Source organism: Gracilinanus agilis, chromosome 4 (assembly GCF_016433145.1).
Source record: "Gracilinanus agilis isolate LMUSP501 chromosome 4, AgileGrace, whole genome shotgun sequence".
NCBI lineage: Eukaryota > Metazoa > Chordata > Mammalia > Didelphimorphia > Didelphidae > Gracilinanus > Gracilinanus agilis.
In genome coordinates, this window is record NC_058133.1 from 425,939,088 (window position 1) to 425,958,894 (window position 19,807).

At 35.6% G+C, this 19,807-nt stretch overlaps 1 protein-coding gene across 1 annotated transcript in view; it reads right to left on the minus strand.

Annotated features, from left to right (window-relative positions):
• Positions 1–19,807, minus strand: part of PRKN (parkin RBR E3 ubiquitin protein ligase) — a 1,541,099-nt gene that overhangs the window by 539,338 nt on the left and 981,954 nt on the right. The window lies entirely within an intron of this gene.

Here is a 19,807-nt window from a genome sequence, read left to right on the forward strand (position 1 = left end):
TTGTAATTCCATGACTTCATAAAAAAGTAATTTATGTGTCAGTTTTTACAGTCACACTCATTTACACAACCAATAGCACCCTTAACAGGATCATCTTCAAATATAAAAGGCAGCCATATGTACATTTCAAAAGAAGAATAAAACAACATATTGTAGCCACTCTATTTCGGGAGGGGGCAATGACTAAATCACATAGGCAATTAAATTCGCTTAGATTCAGTTTGATGATTTATCCACACCATTTAATGAGACAGGATTGCCCAGAATGTAATGCTAGAGGCATCTAAGTTGCTTAATTGAAATGAAGTTTAGTCCCAAAAGGAGAAATTCTCAATATTAGGCAATGTTATTGAAACTTTCTTTCCAAAATTGTGACTTGGGGGTCAAATAACAGAGCCAATATCCCTATTTGTATAAAATTTGGCAAGAAAAACCACTACCATCTGTTCCTAAGGAAGACGACACAAAAACACACAGCATGAGGAAATATAGTAATTTAAAAATTTACCAGGTGCTCTCCCAACAAGGAGAAGATCATTTCACCCTTCCTAATAATAAAAAAGTAAGCAAAAATAATAACTCACATTTAGTTACTTTAAATTCTATAAGATATTTTATATTAAATTATCTCACTTTACTTCATAGTACTTCAGTTAAACTAATGAGTGTTAATACTTTACAGAAGGGAAATATAAGAGCTATTTCTAAAGTATCTTTTAAGAGCTGATCCAATTAATAGTCAATAAAAAAAAGCATTAATCTACCCCTTAGCACTGTTCAGTTCTTAATGTAATATACAATTTAATTCAACCATTCTGTCACTCAGAAAACATTTGTTAAACATTTATTTGCCAGGCACTCTACTAAGCACTAAGGATACAAATCAAAAGTTTAACAATTTTTGCCTTTAAGAATTTTATATTCCCTTGGAAGAGATATATACAAAATTGGTACAAGGTAACTGAGAGAACACTATGAGCTGGGAAGGAGTAAGGGAAGACTTCCTAGAGAAAATAACGTAAGTTTAGAGACAGTAGTACATTCTAGATCTGGGGTAGGAGGTGGCAGGAAGTGTCACTCAGTAAGTACAAAGGGATGGCAACAGATAATGAGGAATAGTAAGAAGTCCAGTTTCATAGAAAGGTAACCCAGGATACAATACAGGTTTTTTGATCCTGGATTTGGCCAATAGATGAGTAAGGTTATGTAAAATTTTTTTGCATGGAGACATTTAAGGATAGAGCCAGTATTCTAGGGGGAAAAAAAATCTTTTTTTACACTTCAATTAGATTTAAGTGAGGCAGAGTTGTACAAAGTTGTCGGCCTTTCTCTCTATTCCAGAGTTGTCAAAGATCAATGGCAAGGCAAAAGGTAACTGGTGGTGGCCCAGGGTGTAGTGGATGGCTTTGGCTTCTTTAGTGTCTAAGTTCTAAGAGCCTGCTTCCACCTATTTAATGGCTTTTGAAACATAAATCCACTCCTTCCGTGGGGGTGAGTGTTTGCATGCCAGGGGTAGATACTCCACAAACTCAGGATTTGAGTCTTATCAGTTACTCTCAACTTGGTTAGCCTACCTGTCAAGACCATTTAGCAGAGTGTGGCCACTGTGTGTGCTAAAGCTTTTTGTAGCCACAGGTGAGAGCTGGGTGGCAGATGGAAACCAAGGAAGGACGCAGCCATGAAGAGGGCTTGGCAAGCTCTTAAACCAGAAGAACTAATCTTCCCTGAACATCAGGTATACCTCTTGGCACATAGTAAGTATTTAATAAATGCTTGTTGACTTGTGTAATGGGAAAAGGATAGAGATAGGATAAGGTATAAGGTAAGTCGAAGGCTGTTTTTAAGGCACAAACTAGGAACTCAAGGGAAAGGATCTTAGCAGGCAGAAGGCAAAGGAGGAACAGTTTGGAAGTTCCTACTACTCGAGAGTAGTGACTTCCTGTAGCAGATTGGGGGCTTCCTGTCTGGGAATGGTGGAGGAAACACAGGCTTTTTGGAACTCATCTACCTCAACCTGACTGTGGAGAAGAAGTAAACCCTAATTCATCTTCAGAGGTACTCATTTAACTGGGAAAGATCTTGAAAAGGATCTGACCATACCCGCTGTGCTTTCCAGAAGGTTTTATCTAAAACAAATCCTGTCAGATCAGCTTTGAGGTTTTACCTCAGGGGTCAGACCCTCTGTGGTGAACTTAGCCATTTTAGTTCATTCATAAAGGTTTTTGGAGAGAGCTTTGGGGAAATAAATCTAACCAACTACCTACAGATAGGTAGCTTAGTCAGATTTTGGGGAACACCTAGGTAGAAACAGGGAGCTGATAAGTTGGCTGGAAGATCAGAAGGTTCCCTCTTGTGAGGGACATAGAGGATTTTGGGAAACTAGCTAGATCCCTTAGAGTTAGAGACCCCTTGTTCTGATCCTCAGTTTTATCCCCTCTTTAATAAAAGAGATACTGGTTTTTAAATATCAATTAACTCCAAGGTGTTTGCACAACTGGCCCAGTGAAAGAAAGTGATTATTTCACTCTTACTAACCAGAGGTTAGAATACCCAGCTGGGTATTCAGGGGATCCCTAAGTGGATCTACCACTATCCCATCTGGCTCTCTCTCTCCCCCTATTCTTTTTTTACTTGCCAGCTATAATAGTCAGATGAACACTATGGAGTTTTTACTAATAAACAGTTTGCAATAGCTTTCATAACCCCAAATAGTCACTTTGACTTTTAGACTTTAAGCTACATAATAGGGGTAGAGAATTTGTCTTATCTGTCTTTTTATTTCCAAAGTTACTTAACACAGTGCTGTGCATGGAATAAATACCTAATAAAGGTTCAGTTGATTAAATTTTCTCTCTTTGGTTGTAGAAAATTGAACAATAAACTCTCAAGATCTATAGCTTAGAGATCACATATTCTGTAAATTCTTACTGATTTCCTGCTCAAATTTGACAAGAAGATCATGCTTTTCTCCTGGCTACTTGTATCACTAATTATAATACTTTTATAAATTACTTTAAATATAAATGTATTACTTTAAGCATAAAGCCAATATATGAAGGCAATGGCTAACATTATGCAAAAACAGTCAAGAATCTATGTTCTATCATTGTCTTAGAGTTCATTCTCAAACAGAACAACTTGTGTGGCCCAGAAAGCACATGGCCAAGGGAAGATTTCCCCTTCCACTTTCACCCCAATAATGAAAACTATAGAGTACCCCTTGTGATGGCTTAATTAAACTCACTCATTGACAGAGGTTGGAGAATCGGGCTTAAAAACCACATTAAGCTATTTCTGATCATAATAATTTTTGAAAATCCAAGTATGCATTTCCTTAAAATGAAAGGCTTATTTGATTAAAAAAAATTCTTTCTTATCTAACTCCTCCAAACCATGTCTGGCTTGGCTGATAAATCCACAGCGGGCAAAGAGCAGTCTTGCATTCTGACTGCTATTGAAAACTAGGCTTGTGTGGTGAATTTAGAAAGTTGAATTTTCCCAAAAATGCTGATTTCTGAATTTTCTAAAATTAAAGTAAAGAAAAAAGTACCCTATTATCTAAGCTTTAACAAGAAGAACATTAAGGGATAGCTAGTAAACAAATAATCACCTAATGTAATATTCCTGAACTAGTAAATTTCTACTGAGAAGAATCTTCATTATTTTGATGTGTAGCCATGCTGACAGGTAGTTATAAGACTAGTCAGGAGAAAAGGAAAGGATATCATATAGACTTTGGCAATGTTTTAGAGATACTTTTAAAAAAGTATGAGTCTCTTGGGGAACAAATTCTTTCCTATAAGTTGCTATATCAAGCACTTAAATATAAATATATAAAATACATCTGAAAATCCTTGATAAATAAAATATTTTCATAATTTTCTACACTTTAACTCCTTTATTTCAAAGTCTAAACCTTTCTACATATCTATTTTCTTCCTGATTTGAGGAAAAACATGTTGAAGATGACTTATTTAGTCAATATGACCTCTTTGCTGCTTTTAAAATTTATACTGTATGACTTCTGAGGTACTTAAGAGTCGACATGGCACAATGGTAAAGACATTGGATTTGGAATCAGGAAGAACATAGCTTTTCTGTCTTATATACTTATTGGCTGTGTAAATTGTAAAAGGGGAAAATGGTTAGACTGGATATTTAAAGTTTGGTCGCCAGGAATCAATTACTTGATTACAAAATAAGAGACCCAAGTTAGGATGACTTTTATGGTGGTTTATTTACAATTAGGAAGGTTGAAAGTGGGGAAAATGAGAGAGAGAAACTCTGCCTTGTACTGGAGGCCCGAACCAGGTAGGGATTCAGAGGCCCCAGCAGAGGGGCACAGAGGTTAATTAAACAAGGCTTCTTGCCACAAGGCCTCCCTGAGGCTAGAGCCTCCAGAGATGCCAAGGGAAGAGAACAAGAGTCAGCCTAACTTACCCACATGACAATTCAAAGGGAAGCATTTTGAGGTCTCACTGGAGCTCCTCCAATGCTAAGTTCAAAAGGCAAAAGCCCTCCCAGGAAGTTACCATCATATTTAAAAGATAGCAGCTTTCATCACTTCCTGCATCCACCTCCAGTTTTACATGGACAAATGGCAGCCTCAACTTTGTTTTGGACTGCCCAGGGGGCAGTCACTTGTTTTTGATTTGTCACTTACTATCACATGTGGGTCACAGACCTTCTCCCTCCTCACTTAATTCTAAGTTGGGTGGGGTGACATTATTCCTGGTGGCTAAAGTCTAAAGAATGAATGAGAGTGAACTAATTCCATTTACACAAAACACATAGATGTCATCAACTGCTCTGTTCTTGTCTCCTCATTTGTAATAGGAGGTAGGTGCATCACTGGCCTCAAAGGTCCCTTCTAGCACTAAATTTTTGATTCTTTTGTTCCATGCCTAAACACAGTTTTGCAATTCAGAACACTTATTATGGGAAAACCAATACTTACTATTTTCAATTGGAGAAGAAAAAATAAATCACAAATTATTACCACCACCTTTATATTTAATTTCCTGAAAGATTGGCCTTACAAAATGAAATATATAATCAATAAGTTAACAGTCTCATTGGTCTTTTGGTAGGATAAGGCTAAATAACAGACTGAAGATGGACCCAATCATAGAGAGAGCTGAGTCAGAACTTGTGGTAGGGAAAGGTAATGCTGCATAAGCTGAGGCTAATGCAAGCTTAAGAAAATGTTTCTGGGGGGAGCTGTGGGTGTGAGAGTCAGGCTCAGAGACAGGAAGTCTTTGGTTCAAATCTGGATACTTTCCAGGTGTGTAACCATGGACAAGTCACTTAACCCCCACTGGCTAGCCCTTACTGCTCTTCTGCCTTAGAAGCATTATAAGACAGAAGGTAAAAGTTTAAAGAAAAAAGAAGGAAAGAAGGAAAGAAACAAACAATAAGGAAGCAAAGAAAAATTAAAAAAAAAAAAAAAAGAAAATGCTTCTGACAAGATGGTAGGAGTTTAACTTCTATGAAAGATGAATTTGGTAGATGGGGGCTTATGGAAATCCATCATAGGCTTGGCAGATAGAGCTTAGTTGAGGGGGCATATTTTTTTCTCTTCTACTTGTAACAGGTAGACAAACAGACAGAGGTAGTAGAGGGAGAAGGGGATAAATGAGGAATGATTGGGGTAAAGTGGGTTAACTGTCTGACACACAAATACACTGGGTATCACACCTACTCCCACAAACACAGGACACAGCTGGGAGTGAGTGGTGACAGGGTTGTGAATGGCAGTTAGACCCAACTGTCTTCCTTAACTAAGCCAGGGAATAAACAACTCAGTTAGTGAGTTCTTGATTGGTTGTAGAGAAGGAAAGTAGTCTATAAGTTATAAAAAACTATTTAATAAAGTCTTGGGAAGGAAGGTGGGAATAGGTTAGTCTAAGGTAAGGCTAAGGAATCTGCCAACTACCAATAAGAATGTGCTGGCTTCACAGACCTAAGCACAGACAGGCAGCCAAGCTGGGAATCAGGAATGACTTCTGTGGGCTTTGGAGTCAAAGAGGATTTCTCACACTCCTGTAGCTGAAACCATGATGTTCAGGTAGTAAATGAATAAAATCCTTGTCAGCCAATAATCCACAGATTGGGTTAGAGACACTCTGTGACTAGTCCACCCAATCACAGAGACATGTCCTTCCCTCAGTCCTGATGCTTGCCAGATCTCTCCCCAATATCTCCAAAGACAGGATAAAAACTGCTACCTGGGTCCAAGAGGCCACACACCTTGCACTTTGCTCCTGGCAGTTCAGACTCCCAACAACCACTCCTCTTTCTGCTTTCTACATAGAATGTCCATCTTTTCCAGCAAAGCTCATGTGTCCTGCTGTCTGTGCATTGCTATTTTCTCTCTACCTATCTTCATATTCTACCTTATATTTGCCTACAACATACTCCTATTCCAGTTCACAGCCACATAGGCGAAATCAGAATTAATTGTTATTTTCATGGATGTGTGATTTCAACAATGTGAGTATTCTTCATGATAGTAAAGACCATTATCCCCTTACTCACTTTTCTATCCTGGGTTACTTTTTCATGACCTCCCATAAATGCTCTGCTAGGGAACTACGTTGTATTCTGGAGATATCACTCTAATTGATAAAAAATGATGTGTACTTGGCCTTTATTATTATTAGCTGTATCATCTCATCAACCATGGCAAAGAGAGACGGGGAACGGGGCAGAAAGAAGCTTATATAAAGAGTAACCAGAGACCTAATTAAGCCAGATGATTTGGAGAAGACGAAACTTGGAGCAGGACAGCAAATAGATTTTAAAACTGGAAAAAATATATAACAGACTATCCTGACAAGGAGTTGAAGCCACAGTTCCTAAAGTAACAGTGAGATTCTATGTGTTGTAAAAATGAGTACAGGGCTTGAGAAAGGGGAAACTGAGGAAAGCAAACAAGACAGAACTTTACTTGCTGGGGAGTAGAAAAGAATGAGTACTTCATATTCTCTGATTCTAGTACAGCAAAATATATATAGAACATACCTCACAATTTGTTGTGAGAACCAAATAAATTAAGATCTATAAAGCACTTTGCACACCTTAAAAGTGCTATATAAATGCTAGCTATCGTCATTATTATTGTCATTAGAGGAAGCTAGGTGGCACAATGGATAGAGTTCTCAGCCTGGAATCAGAAAGACTCATCTTCCTGAATTCAAATCTAGCCTCAGACACTTACTAGCTATGTGACCCTAAGCAAGTGATTTAATATTATTTGTCTTAGTTTCCTCACCTATAAAATGACATGGAGAAAGAAATGGCAAACCACTCCAGTATCCTTGCCAAGAGAACAGCAAAAGAGGTCATGAAGAATTAGATACAACTGAATGACTAAACAACAAAAATTATTATTAAAAAGCTCTTTTAAGGAGAGGACTATCTTGGTTTTGTATCTCAGTTCCTAAGAAGTACAATGTCATACAAAGTAGGCACCAAATAAATGTAGTTTGAATTGAATTGAATTTTTTCATCAGTGACAATGGAACCATTACATGTAGACTCAGCATTAGTGTTTCTAATGAGCATCGTGCACTGGTAGAATCTTGGTGACTTTAAATTTATGCTTTCATAGAAGCCACATTTTTAATATAAGATTAAGTAATTTAAGATCCATCTTATCAGAGGATATAAAATGATGTAGTCTTGCATCCAAACTAAACTTAGTAAGTGCTGCTAGTGAGCATAGTACAGAGAAGGGAATAAAAAGAAGAAAGCAGGAGTGGTTGATAGATCCACAGCCCTCAAAAGGTCATTCCTCTCTAGCCTGTATCTCAGTCTTTTTGACTTTTCTACTGCTCCAGATCTTGATTCTGAAGCTCCCTTCAGCCCTAGAATTCACACTGGAAATATCCTCAACTCCTAGGGCCCATCTCTCTGATCAGATGGTTCATTCCAGAACCTCTGATTAAGGAGGGTAGCCAGGCTATTCATGCCTCATTTCTTTCTAGGTTGCACTTTTAGACATCTTCTGTCATGCTCTTGGACTGTAAATCTGAAACTGCTAGAATTCAAAGCTTGGTTTACTTTATTTTGTGATAATGGCTTAAACTTAATGAAGTATTAATAATGCAAATTAAACTTAAAACTGTGCCCTGCATCACTGTTTCCCAAGAGAGCCCAGTTGTTAAATATTTAACAATTTACTCCTGCCTTCATCTGTACCTCCATCTTCTTCCCTACTTTTTTAGCTTCCTCTCATATGCTGTACTCTCCATTCAGCTCTATGTAAGCACCTTAAAGTTAGGGATTATTTTTCTATTTGTATTTTTATTCCCAGTACTTAGCTTAATGCTTGGCACATAATAAGTGTTTAATAAATGCCTGTTGATAAACTGACAAAAATAGTAAAAAGATGATATGCAACTTTGTGGTAGATCACTGAACTAGCATCTGGGGTACTGGTATTTGCATCCTGGTTCTGCCATTGAGTAGGTGTGTGACATTAGCAATTAATCTTCTGTGCCTCAGGTTTCAAAGAAATAAAATGAAAGTTTGAGGTACAAAATCTCTAAGGCACATTTCAAGTCAATAAATTTTTATTAAGTGTCTATGCTGGACAATGACTGCATCGTACTAGGTGCCAGAGAAACAAAGACAAAACAAATTGAAGACTGCCTTCCAGGAGCTTATATTCTACTATAATTTTATATTCATTGACAAGAGATTAAGCATACTGCAAAGGATTCATTAAGAAAAAGGCTATCCATCACCACAGAAGGAACTGATCATGTCTGAATGCAGACTGAAGCATACCATTCTTCACTTTATTTCCTTTATAAAATTTTTTCTAGTGTGATATGTGTCTTCTTTCACAATATGATGAACATGGAAATACATATTGTGTGATAACACATGAACAACCTATATCAGAGTACCTGCTTTATTGTGGAATGAGGAGGAATGGGAAGGAAGGAGAGAACATGGATTACAAAATATCACAAAATGATTATTAAAAATTTTATCAACATGTAAACATATTAAAAGAAGACTATATTATAAAGCATATAAAACAGACCATGTAATATAAAAAACAAATACAGGACACCATATTAAAACATGAGTTTCTTGGAAAATAAGGGAAAGACCAGGTTAGGAGTTTTGGAAAGTGACATATAAAAGGTCATAAAAGTGTACAACTACAATGAGTTCAATGCCAAAAGAGAGAATGAGTTCTCTATCTTTTCCTCAATCCCAAACCCTTCTGCAATGGTGCATAACTCTAATATTTTTCCAGAACAGTTGGGACATTTCACAACTCCACCAACAGTGTATCACTTAGTGTTGCTGTTGTCATATTCCTTTTGTACAATTTGTACTTGTTTGGACAAGAACCATATTGGGAATCACAGACAACCTTGTGGTTGCTGTTTTCCAAATGGTATTTACTTGACAAAGAGAGAATACCTTGGGATGTTTGCCAGGTCTTTTCCCCCCAAATAAATACATGGACTTCTGAGAGAGCTCCTGAGGCAGGTTAGATAGCCATGTGTTATCATGTAAATCTGATTTAATGGGAAGATGTGTTTTGGTTTTGTCCTTATACACTGAGCGCTATTGCAGTGTCTCAAAAACAGTAGGTGTTTACATGAAGAAAACTGGAAATACGCTTCAGCGATGGGGGACGGTGGGACTGGGAGTGGGGAGATAATAAGAACATGAATCATGTAACCATAGAAAAATTTTTTCTAAAAAATAAAATAAAAATAAATAAAAAACAAACAAAAAAACCCCAAAAAACAGTAGATGTTTAATCACTATTTATTGATGTACATCAACTTCTGGGAAGGAATGGAGTAAACCTGAGAGAGAAACTTAGTTTGAAGGCTTTGGCTATACTGAGATATGTCAGAAATAGAATGCTTAGGTGGAACAGGTAAGTGCACAAAATGTTACTTATGGCTAAAAATAAATGCAAATGACCTATCTTGATGTCTTGTAAAGGTTCTCTAAAACTATAGGCTTGCATTTTTGTGATAACATTCATACCCTGGAAGGACCATACATTGTACTCTATCTTTGCATTATGTTCAATAAATGCTGAGTGGCTATACATAGGAACACGAAAATTTAGTAACCTATACTTCTGTTCTATCAATTTAGGCAAGTAGGAAAGTAGGAGAAAAACCTAGAAGTTATAAGGAAAAGTTATAACAATGAGAACCTCTTCAATGAATCACTTACATGCTTGATTTTGACTCCACTTATAAATGTGACAAGATCCTCCAATTATAGAATGTTATTTGGTCTAATCTTACCAATAATTCATGTCTGTATTGCTAAGTACACTTATAAATGCCTTTAACAATGAACTTGGTGTAGCCCATATGTTTATTTAAGCTGTTTGCTGGTGGTCTCATGATGACAATAGCATACAATGCTAAACAAGTGGAACTAACAATTAAATATTCCAAAACATTCTTGGAACTATTTTCTTGGACATACCTTCAAAGCATGTTTACTTACCAGAAGTGTGCATGTACGTGTGTATCAAACACTCATATACTCAGTCTTTTTATCTATGCTCATACCTCATTTTAAAAATAAAAGAGGACAACACTAGACAATTTGACTGGCTACCTTATTCAGGGTGACTCAGTTCTAAATCAAAGAAGTTTAGGGGATTGCAGAGAAAAAACATGGTAAACGTCTTTAGTATTTGAAGGTTATCATGTAGAAGAGAGATTAGACTCATTTTGTTTGGCTACAGTGGACAGAGCCAGGATCAAAAGGTGGAAGTTGAAAGGGAGAATTAGGCTCAAAGTAAGGATAAAAGTGTCCTTTAAAATTGGAGAAATCTTACAGTAGAATTTGATTGCTTGGATGGTAGTGAGTTCCTTCTCACTAGAAGTCTTCAAGCAAAGGCTGGATTGCCACTTGCCAAGGAAGGAAATCTGTCCAGTTATGAGTAGGAATAGATGGGACTCTGAAGTCCCTTCCAAGTCTCAGATCCTCTGAGTATGTGAAATGTTTCCAAAAAAATAAAATTCACAACTCAAGTACAGAGATCTATCACACTAATGATATCTAAAAATAATGGCAAATTCACGAGAAAAATAACCTATGAATATGTGTATGCTTATTTATGTCCATGCATATTTGTATATGAATAGATTATATCATAATAAAGTTTTCAAAGCAGTTTTCTTATAACAACCTAGCAAGTTAGGTAGCACAAGTATCATTATTCCCTTTTTGCATAGTTCTTGAATAGATATTGGGTAGCACCAGAACTGAAATGGAAGCATGTGTTAGGTCATCTAAAAGAAATTACACAGTTCTTTTAATAATCCTCATTATCTTTCTGAAACAGAGCCACATCTTTTTAACAAGGACATTATTCTAGTAATAGTATATTACTGTAAGCTCATTTTACAGGTGAGGAAAATGAGGCAAAAAGGTTAAGATCCTTGCCCATGGTCACAGAGGTAATAACTACCTCTCTGATTTGAATTCAGGTATTCCTGACTTCAGCCCTGGCACTCTATCACTACAACACAAACTCTCCCAATGTAGAGTAAATTATATAGAATAAAAGTGATGTAGAGGACATTATAAAAAAATTTGTGTGGTGATATGTGTCTTTCACAACATGGTGAAATATATTAAAATATATACTGTATGATAATACATGTATAGCCTATATGATATTACCAACTGTCTTAAGGAAGGTGAAAGGATAGGAGGAAAGGAGAGTACATGGATCACAAAATGTCAGAAAACAATGATTTAAAAATTGTATTGGCATGTAGTCTGGAAAAATTAAAATGAAATAGAAAAAAAGAAGACAGAAAAAGATGAAAAAATTGTGTCGCTGGTAAAAAGATGGGCTGCTTAGGAAGTAAAAATGGCTAAGACTGAATATGAACTAAAATCTTCCTGATTCCAGGGATATAGCTCTATTCCTTGCATTACTTGGCAGCTTTTATTATTCTATGCAAGACTAAATATTTGATTATCATTTAATTTTCATATGAGCTTTCAAAAGTAATAATTCCAAACAGACATCCTGTATCAATATGGAGTTAATGAAAAGCATAGCAGGTCAACTCTTTGATCATTACATATTAGACTTCTCTTAAAGATCCTAGAATTATATTGAAATTCATCATTATCATTATTATTGATTATTATCCATTCATCTCTGATTATTCCTTTTCACATACACTATTATTTGAAAGTAAAGAAAAATGCATGAGTTTAGTCAAACTTGCACTTGCTGTCATATGGCCTTCACTTTTTTATATCTGTAACTTTGCTTATACGTATTCCACCTCATTGCTTGTCTAATTCCAACTGATCTTTAAGGCCCAAATATAATGATGATGATGATGATGATGGTATTTTAATGTTTGCAAAGCAGTTTACTTAAAAATCTCACTTAATCTTCAATACAACTCTGGAAGGAAGTTATTATTTTACACATTTCACAAATGTGGAAATAGAGGTAAAGTGCAGGCAAGTGATTTGCCCAGTGTTCCAAAGCAAGTAAGTATCTGATGCCAAATATGAACTCAAGTCTTTCTTACTCAAAGTCCAGAACTCTTCCATTACTCCACCTAGCTATCATTTTCCAGAAAACCTTCCCTAGTTCATTTCTCTGAACTATCATAGCACAGTATTTATACTTTTGTATTTTTACATCTCCTCTTGTCTTGTAGTTATTTGTATATATTTTAAAAGATTTAATAGATTATAAAATCCTTGAGAGAAAATTTCTATTTAAAATAGCAATTCAAAAATATTTTTGTTTCATTTTCCCCCCAATTGCATGTAACAATACTTTTAAACATTCTTTTTTAAAATTTAAAATAACCTCCCTTCCCTTCCCTCTTGCTGAGATGATGATCAATCTGATACAGGCTTTAAATTTAAAAAAATTGTAATGTTCTATATGACTTAACCTTGTAGAACTGAGCAAAATGTAGAGGCTCAATGACTATTTTTTCAATTCTTCCTTTTTGGTGATCATGGAAACATATTAATTTTCAATTTCAGTAGGTACTGAATCTTTTTAAAATATTCCCTTCTTCCGAAGCTCAACTCTCATATCACTCCTGTAACACCATGTAAACTTTAAAAAAAAAATCCCCTTATTTTAGGAGTTTCCAAACTTTTACAGTTCTTGTACCTTTTGGCTTTCAGGAAATCTCCCAAGCCCTTTATTCAAATGAGATAATATTTATAATGTGCTTAGTTCAGTGCCTGACACAGAGTAGGCATTTAATAAATGTTTACTCCCTTCCCTTCCCTCCCTTCAATACAAAAGAAAATAAATTCTAGAGTTTACCATGTATAGCGCATAAAAATAGATGAATTAAATAATCCTTATTTGACATATTAGTATCATAAAGTTGTTAAATGTTTACTAGAATGCAGTCAAATAAAATATAAAAACGTTTCATATCCCAACATCATTCATTTGGTTCTGGTCAGTAGAAATGATATCTCAAACTGCCTCAAAATTCTCAGATGCACTTTAATACTCCTTGTCTTCTGCCTCCATATCTTATTTCCTTTCCATTCCACAAGTTTCTTCATTAATACAAATACTTTCAGCATATTTTAACAAGATAGCATAGTTATCAAATATTTCCCTAACTTCTGCCTTAAAATTTAATTTTTATTTTATATTTAAACAAAGATTACTTATCTTTCTCCCCACAACCTACTTTTCTCACCCTATCTGCCATTGAAAAATCAAGAAAAGCAAAATCCCTGTTACAAACATGTAATGTATCAAGAGGTAGACAGCATGTTGAGTTTTGAGGATTGTGGTCAGTCACTGTATTGATAAGAGCATAGATAGATAGATTGATATCTATCCACATACCCATATATTGAGATAGATGAATATGGATTTGATATAGATATAAGTTTAATTTTAATCAGCCAAGATCTACCCTTTCTAACCCTAACTCCTCTTCACTTCAGCTCTTATTGAGAACATAAGAAAAACAAAGCCCATTACAAACATGAATGACTAACTAAAATAAATTTCCCCATTGGCCATGTCATATGAAATATATGTCATTCTATATTCTGAATCCTTTGGTTCTCTTTCAGGAGGTGGGTTGTATCTTTCATCATTAGACTTCTGGAATATTCTGTGGGTTATTGTGCTGATAAAAGTTCAGCATAATACTATTTCATCTCATTTATATATGGTTTACATATGGTTTACTCATCCATTTCCTAATTTATGGAGGTTCTGTCAGTTTCCTCAAAAAAGACATAAAATCAAATTTAAGACTATTTGAAACAACAACTTCAGCAAAGTTGCAGAGTATAAAAGAAGCTCATGCTCATCATCATCGTTTCTATATATTTCCAATTCCTGTAGCCAGAAACAGGAGAAGAAATTCCATTAAAAATAACTGCAGATAATACAAAATACTTGGAAGTCTACTTTTCAAGACAAACTCAGGAACTATTTGGACACAATTACAAAACACTTTTCACACAAATAGAGACCCTAAACAACTAGAGAAATATTAGTTGTTCATGTGCAGACTGAGCCAATATGATAAAAACAATTCCATCTAAATTAATTTACTTCTTGTTCCATACTACTCAAACTACAAGAAAAATTATTATAGATATAGAGCTAGATAAAATTCATCTGGAAGAAAAAAAGGTAAAGAATATGAAGAGAATCAATGAAAGCTTATGAAGAAAGAGAGTCTAGCAGTACTAGATCTCAAACTGAATAATAGTTATAATTATAAAAACAGTATTATACTGGCTAAGCAATAGTATGGTAGCTGAGTGGAATAGATGAGGTACACAATACACAGTAGTGAATGACTGTAGCAGTCTCATGGCCCCATTACAGTGGTCTATTAGGATTTGGCTGGGGGTGGAGGGCTCTATGTTTTGGATCTCCTTTTCCCCCCCTCTGATGCATAGCTTCTCACTGGGACTTGGAGTATTCCAAACGCCATGTTTTTCTCAATCAGCCTCTCCCCAGAGTCCACAGACCTCCCTGCATGACTCCTTATGGTGATCTGGGCTGCATAAATGACACTCTATGATATATTTTCTTTAATTCCTCTTCAAGACTGGGTCTGAAACATTTTCTAGATATTTGGTGAAGTGGAAGGAGGTTCAGCTGATTATTTTTTTTAATTCACCATCTTGGCTAGTCATCATCCTATATTCCTCACTAACCTTCTTCTATCCCCTGCCCTGGAGTATGCAAATTTCGGGTAGAAACCCCTGTTTAGGCTTTCTTAAAGTACTTTATATTGCAGTGGAAGGAGTAATCTTTCACTAGGGTGTAATCTGTCAGTGACTTAAATAAATAACTCCTAATACCATTACTATATGAACACTGCTACAAAAAAAAAAAGGTGCCCGATCACAGGGAAAGAGAAGGGGAGGAAACCAATTCAAATAAGCACATTTCACAAAGCTGGGCCTGAATGAGTTCAATTAGTTCTTGTAAAAGGACTGGCATCTTTCCAGCGATTAAACAATGTAGTTTCCCTCCCTACATTGTAGAACAAGAGTATAATTGAAGGACTTTTTTTTTCCTCTGCGAGGAAATCTATATTTTTGTCCATATTCAATAGCTCAGGACATTAAGAGAACATGTTTGAAAATGTGATGACAATTATGGGACTGCATTCACTACTACAGATCCTTATGAAAATCAGAACTCTATGTAATAATTTTAAAGGAGCTGTTTGTTACCCAAATTTCAATAAGAATTCACATGGGACCAGTACTACTGTGTTTAGAGTAGAAGTAAATATTTATTTGGTATATTGTATTGTAATCCATTGTTTTAAATTTAATGGTCTTGAAGACATTTATCTCCACATCTCACAAGACAGCCCTTTGATTTGATGCTAAAGTATAGATGCTGCTTTGGTGACCTATTTTAGAAATGTGAATCACCTCTATTTTGTTTGGGCTACATGACTCCTTTGTTTATGAACTCTCTAGTTCACTCTATACAACCTTTTGCCATCAGTTTTATTATCTATCTATCATTCATAGAATTACCTCTATAATAGGGGATGGACTAGACCATGTTACTCTAAAGCAGATATTAAAGTCTTAATATGTATTGTGAAATACAGCAAACTCTGATATGGATGAAGACACTCAAGGAAGTGGACATGGAGTCAATGGCAGATGAAAGATGCAGAGTTTTAAGGAATGGAATGTGGCACACACTACTACAATGAGGTCTTTAGCTACAAGGTGAGACAGTCTACTTCATTTGTGAAGCTTATAGGAGAGAGACGACATCTTCATGCTTTCCCAAATGCATTCATCCACCTTACCAATTGAGTCACTATTGATTGGGAAAAGGTTTAAATCACGGAAGAAAAGTACATAAGTTTCCCAGTAAGAAATATTAGGAACTTGCTAGGATCATGTAAATGTAAAGAAGGAAATTAGGTACATTTTTTTTTCCAATGGGATGTTTGATTCTTTTAACTAGGTTGGGCAGTTAGTTTGGGAAAACATACTGAGCAATCTAGTCTAGCAACTACTTAGTAAAGAGAAGCTGAATAATGCCCAGTAGCTGGCCACTCAATTATCGGTACATTCCCTGGAAATGTAAAAATGGCCATCCTGATTGATGTGGTCTATTCAAAGGGATTTGTGTTTATTTCTATATATATTTGTTTGCAATTATTCAGGGAAACTTACCTATCCTCTGCAATTACCTAAAGTCATTTATGGTGTAATTAAAGACCTTCTTAGACCTCTTGTATTTAGTCAAGAATGTCAAGTTAATACAAAATGGCATAAACAACATGTGATTCAGTGGGCATAACATTTAGTTGTTCCTTTATGTACTATATTTAAAACAATAACAAAAAACTTCTGGGGATGATTTACAAGAATAGGAATGTTCTTTGAAAGTAAGGTGGCATTGAAGATGAAAACTTTAAAGAATGCCAGAGATCTAGAATTAGGTGACAATGCATTTGAAGAAAACTGTTGGACTTGTAGAAAAATCAGACTCACAAAATCTTGAACTGGAATTGACTTTGATAGTCTATGTCAACATATCTGATTAGAGTTCATTCAACAGAGCAATTTGGGGTTTACATATTATGTGTCCTGCACTGTGCTAAGTGCTGTACAACAATTATGTCATTTGTTCCTCACAACAACCCTAGGATGAAGGTGCTATTATTATTATGCCAATTTTACAGATAAGAAAACTGAGGCACACAGATATTAAGTGACTTGTTTATAGATACACAATTAGCAAGTATCTATGGCTGAATCTGAATTCAGGTCTTTCTGATTTCAGGCCTTATGTTCTACCTACTGTGCCATCTATATAATTTGTTGAAAGTGTTATTAAATGCTTCTATAGAACTTATATTTTCCCTGATTATTAATTTTTATTAATTTTAATTGAATTGATTTAATAATTTTGTAAATAATTTTTATATTTTAAAGAAATATGAGTTTTAATTTGTGGAATTTTCATATCCAGTTCTTATAAATATAACTTTTCTCAAAGGATAAGGCCAATTTCACCAAGTAGTCAGTTCCAAAATGTAGCTCTGGGCAGTGAACTTACAAGAAGTAAAGAGTTGAGGATGACTCCTAGGTTATAACCCGGGTGACTAGAAGAATGGTGGTATCCTTTATAGAAGTATATAGCATTGTAGGAGAATGGATGGGCTCTGGGGAAGAATATAATTTGCTCTGGACATTTTGAGTTTGAGAAACTAATGGGATATCTGGGTAGAGGTATCCAATAAGTCGTTAAATATATGGCACAGGAACTGAGGTGAGAAATGAAGGCTAATTATATCGATTTGGACATCATTGTTATAGAGATGATAGCCACACTCTAAGAGAACTAAGACCTTAATGTTGAGAGAGAAAAGAAAGGGGGCTAGTACAGTCTTGGGATAAAAATCTACATAAATAGTAAAAGATGGTTAAAAGGAAACTGAGGACAGGTGTAAGAAGTAGGAAGAAAAATATCACAAATATTAGGAAAAGTATATACCATCTCTAATTATTAGACTACACAAACCGAGAGAAAGAATTTATGCCATCTGAATTTTCTGTTTCCCCAGCACTTAGAACTATACTCTGCCAATAGTAAGCGGTTTTTAAATACTGAAATAACTTGGTATAAAATGTCCTATGAGAGTATGATGAAAGTGTAAAACTGTGATGGTAAGAGAAGTTTGGCAAAGGAATAGCTAAATAGTAGACTTTTGGATAAGCAGGCAACATTGAAAGCTAAGGGAATTTGAAACATGAAGTCCTTGAAGACAAGACATTGGAGTTTAGATTTGATGTGTCCAGGGCCATACCATAGAACACATGTAGGGATGGCTCTGATCCCTGGCACCTTCTGTTGAGCTTCATATACACTGACTCTTGCTAAAAGATCTGTGTGACCAGCACCTCTGAGTGGATCCCCTGATCCCCATAAGCAAGTGATGTGTTAAAGAGGTTCAGGAAGGGCTACTAAGAGAGCAAAGGATTGAGGAGGGATAGCTTCCATTATCTAACTCTGAAGGGGTCTCTTTGGGGACACAAATGATTTCTTACTTGGATTTCCAAAAAAAGATAGGGGCAAAGGAAATTTCCTCTCCTCAGCAGAAGCTAAAACAGCTATTTGAAAATGGAAAGAAAAAAAGAAAAAGAGAAAGAAAAGAAAATGGAAAGCACTTGCCTAAGTGAGCCTGAGGCTAAAGCTTAAATTCTTGATTCCCTCTTATGTTTTGTTGTTCTTTCTCTGAGCAAAGTTCACAGAACTATCCTGAGAGATGTCAGTTTTCAAATTTGGTGGCTAATTTATGATTTAAGAGATAGGAAGTCTTTGGTTGCGTGATAGGAGGGATTTCCTGCAACTATTCTTCTTGGGGGGAAAAAGAGAATTGCTGCCAGCAAAATAAGCCATGGTCTGGCTGTCAGAAAGACCTGGGCTTGAGTAGCTATTTGGACAGTTGAGACACAAATGAAACCGAAGTCTGTTCAATAGCAGTACGTGTCTCCTGAGTGACTTTCTTACCTCAGAGATGATTTTATTTAAGGTTATGGGTTATAAAGGATACTTTATGAATTCCTCTGTACTTATGAGTATTTTAAGCTCTTATTTTGCTCAGAGGGAAACAAATAGCTGTTTTATATCTTTCTACTATATGGTATACTGAGTAACATTTCTAGAAGATATTCTGTTTATTCCTTTTGGAGAGGACCCAATCTATGAGTCATCAAAAAGCTTTACTTAATAGATATTCCCTAGGAATCTGAGGTTGAGCACAATGAGCCAGAGAAGATAAGAAAGTGTGAATCTCTTCTTTGGTTTTATATTCTCCCACAACTGAACCTGGTTTACGTGAATCCAAACTCAGAGCTCTTTATCTAGAATTCCTCATTCTCATATAGAATTCCACATACTCTTAACCCCTCAAACCTCAAAAGTCCCTCTCAGGTCTAAGCATATTAGGAAAAAATGATTCTTTAAGATTTCTGAGGTCACTAGGTGGCTCAGTGGATAGAGCACTGAGCCTAGAATCAGGAAGACCTAAGTTCAAATTTGGTTTCAGACACTAAATAGATATATGACCCTGAGCAAATTATTTAAACCTATTTATCTCAGTATCCCCATATGCAAAATGAGTTGGAGAATAAAATGGCAAACTGCTGTAGTATCTTTGCCAAAAAAAAAACAAAACCCTTAAAGGGTCATGAAGAACCAGACACAACTGAACAATAACAACGGCAAAATTTCTGAGCAGAAACATGAAGTGATGGAATCAATGTCTAA